This window comes from Sinocyclocheilus anshuiensis, unplaced genomic scaffold (assembly GCF_001515605.1).
Source record: "Sinocyclocheilus anshuiensis isolate Anshui unplaced genomic scaffold, SAMN03320099.WGS_v1.1 scaffold249, whole genome shotgun sequence".
Taxonomy (NCBI): domain Eukaryota; kingdom Metazoa; phylum Chordata; class Actinopteri; order Cypriniformes; family Cyprinidae; genus Sinocyclocheilus; species Sinocyclocheilus anshuiensis.
Window position 1 is genome coordinate 850847 of NW_015540871.1, and position 3795 is coordinate 854641.

At 37.7% G+C, this 3795-nt stretch overlaps 1 pseudogene; it reads left to right on the plus strand.

Moving 5' to 3' along the window:
- Positions 1–3495, plus strand: part of LOC107688140 (E3 ubiquitin-protein ligase TRAF7-like) — a 13497-nt pseudogene extending 10002 nt beyond the window's left edge.
- Positions 3496–3795: the final 300 nt, after the last annotated feature.

Genomic DNA, 3795 nt, shown 5'->3' on the forward strand with positions numbered 1-3795 from the left:
GTATCTATTCACGAACAGCTTGTAACACTCCAAAGAGAAAGGAAAACTTGAAATCACATCATATGACCCCTTTTATTAACAAAGCAATTAAAAATGGGCCTAATATAGGCCTAATATAAAATAACAAATAACTTACACAATGTTTAAATATTAAAAAAAAATGAAAATCACCAAACACTGTGGAACCAAATAAATAAGAAACAGAGAATGTTTATTAGCAAAACGTATAAGAAAGCTTGGAGGCACGGCATACACTTTGATGTAAAATAAATTACACAAAGTTTAAATAGTAAAAATCAGTAAAAAAAACACTGTGGAACCAAATAAATAAACAAATGTTAAAAAAACGTCCAAAATCACCTGATAAAGGGCAAAAGTCTACAGGCTTTTCAAAATCCAAAATATCGCCAAACGGGCACTTTTGCATTTCGTTTCGAAACTAAATCCTCCGCCATTGTCTTGTCTTTCTCCTCACTCTTCTTGTCAGTCAGCTCGACTCACTCTCCTCACATGATAAATGAAATCTGAACCACTGATTTCTAGTTGTGTTCTCTTTTGGAAGGCTAAACAAAGTATTTTCACTTTCACAATGAAACACACAGTGTCTCCACGACAAGGCAGCGGCGGCGGCAACAATAGGGCCTTTCGCACCGCGGGAACCTTTTCATAGTACCAGAACTAATTGTGGAACTACCCACTTTTTGGCGTGACCTCTGGAGGCAGTGTGTACTCCATTGCAGTCACCAATCACCATATAGTTTGTGGCACCTATGAGAACCTCATTCATGTAAGCAGTATTAATCTCTACGCCCTGCAGAGCTTTACATACAAGGGTAATGGTCATGGAAAATGTCAGGACATTATTAAAATTGTGATTTCTCCTCTGTGAATAAGGTTTGGGACATTGAGTCCAAAGAGCAGGTGCGGACGCTGACGGGCCATGTGGGCACAGTGTATGCCCTTGCCGTCATCTCAACCCCTGATCAGACCAAAGTGTTCAGTGCCTCCTATGATCGCTCTCTCAGGGTAAACACAAGGCTTGGGTTTGGGGTGTGAAATGTGGGGATTTGTGCCAGCTCTTTTGTGCATTAATTGTTGTACCTGTGTAGGTGTGGAGCATGGACAACATGATCTGCACCCAGACTCTGCTGCGGCACCAGGGCAGCGTAACGGCGCTCGCTGTGTCCAGAGGAAGACTCTTCTCTGGAGCTGTAGACAGCACCGTAAAGGTCAGAGATACTTACAATGAGTTTGGGGAGTCTGCTTTGAAACTGTAGCTTTCCAAGATAATTTTTGGGCTAATTTTTTTTGTACTTTAAATTGTGTACACAACTGTTAAAAAGTTTGGGGGTCTGTAAGACTTCTATAATGTTTTTGAAAGAAGTCTCTTAATGCTCACCAAGTCTGCATTTATTTGATGAAATATACAGTGATATTGTGAAACATTACGGTTTTAAATAACTGTTTTCTATTTTAATATATTTTTCAAAATATAATTCATTCCTGTGATGGTAAAGCTGAATGTTCAGCAGTCATCACTCCAGTCTTCAGTGTCACATGATCCTTCAGAAATCATTCTAATATGCTGATTTGCTGCTCAAGAAACATTTCTTATTATTATCAATGTTGAAAACAGTTGTGCTGCATAATATTCTTTGAATAGAAAGTTCAAAAGAACATTTATTTAAAACAAGAAACTTTAAAAATGTCACATTTGACTAGTTTAATGCAGGCTTGATGAATAAAAGTATTATTACTTTATTTTGCTGACCCTAAACTTATTATTATTAAAAATGATATATTTAAAAAAAAAATGAATTAGGATTGGATTGTTCCATCAGTGTAGCTGTATGTGCAGACAATGTCACATTAAAAACATCTATGTAACATTTGGTCACACTGTACCATTACTCATTGTAAAGCCTGTACTATTTTGAAAGCAGCTAAACAATACTGTGTACACCATTCCTTGAACCCTTTTCTACTGGAATCAGATCTTTCAATGTATATGGGCTCTAACAAGTTATTCTGTTTTCTTTCCTCAGGTGTGGACGTGCTAAATGTGACCGCTAATCATTAGTAGTTGTCAACATGTTGAATAATACGTCACAAATCTCTTGCAACTCTGTGGACTCGGGCATCTGTCCCGTGTGAATTTTGCAGTAAACTGTTGGACAAACACGCCTTGCTTCGTGCGCTGGATGGATGTTGCTTGTTTCCACTTACCGGACACCTCTTGACAGCAAACAGAATCTCCAAACCTTCACTGTATTTTATATACACAAGATAATTTCCTACAGAAGTATGATTTAGATTTGGCAAGACTTCAACTCTACAAATGAAGCTGAATCCAGTCTAAGGTCATGTTCCCTGCAGACCATGGAAAAGTTGGTGGCCTGTTGAACTTTGACCTTCATGAGTTGCAGTCTCATGACTGAGTGAGTGCCTAAGATTCAGTCTGACGCCAGTGGAGATGCATGGAGCGACCATCATCCCAGGGCTGAATGAAGACCTACACTACACCAACTTGGGCCTGAAACAGCAGAGCATTGTTTTGGACAACACAGTGCCCATGCTTTTATCTCAGATTTGACAGTGCCAACTGAGCGGCCAGAACTGCTCAGATATTTTCTAACTGCCTGTTGACCGATGTGAAACCTTTGTATGACGGTATAATGGCCTACTCATCCATCATGCTTTTGTGTAAATAATGCTATGGTTCCTTACCAAAGGTGCAACTTCTTCATGCATGGTTCCATGTTTGCCATGGAAGTCAGATTTTGCCCATGCAAATCTAGTAAGACTTTTATAATGTAATTCATGCTAGTGACTAAATCATTTTGAACAGAATAACTGTAATTCTGATTAGTCTGATGAGTGTAAAGCACTTAATTCATTATCACTGAGCATCCTAGCATAACTTTTAAGAAGTAATGAGGTCAATGGAGTGGAAGGAAACACTGTTGCATTAAGTTGAGTTCCCCTCTCAGCTTTAAGTGACAATTCACCCAAAAATGAATAATCTTTTACTCTTTCTGTCATCCCAAACCTTTATGACTTGATTTCTTCTGTGGAACATATTTTGAGAAATGTTTTATGTCCATACAATGGAAGTCAGTAGTAACCAAAATTGTTTGGTTACCAACATTCTTCCAAACCTCTTTTATGTTAAGGTTTTGAACATGAGGGTCGGTAAATTTATAGAATTTTCATTTTTGGGTGAACTGTCCCTTTACCCTGAAGTGTACTATAGTCGATGCTAATCTGAGACAAAAGGCATAAAAAACGCTGCTATTTTGGATATCAAAGTGCCTTTTTGTGGCATGGAGCTACCCAATCCAGCTCCACACATTTAGGACAATTGAAGTAAAGAACAGATTTCTGCAGCATTGTTCCTGTATTTTTCCCTCTACGTTTGTGAGAGGATATGAGGTTGAGACTTTGTTTCAATGCAAACTGAAAACACGTATAAAATACATAAACTTTTAATGCTTGTATTGAGTGAACTTGAGTCATTAACCTTCACATAATGTGTTGACTCCCTCTAGTATCCTTCATAAAATAAATCTGTGAAGGGCTGTGTGGCCCTTTGGTATTAGCTTGTTAGTTTTTTGAGAAGTGCTTAATATTTTGTTAAAGTCCCCATGAAATCAAAATTAAAGTTTTTTGGGTGTTAGTATCAATATGTTAATCTTAAAGGGGTCATATGATGCTGCTAAAAAGAACAGTATTTTGTGTATTTGGTGTAATGAAATGTGTTTATGCGGTTTAAGGTTCAAAAAACATTATTTTCCA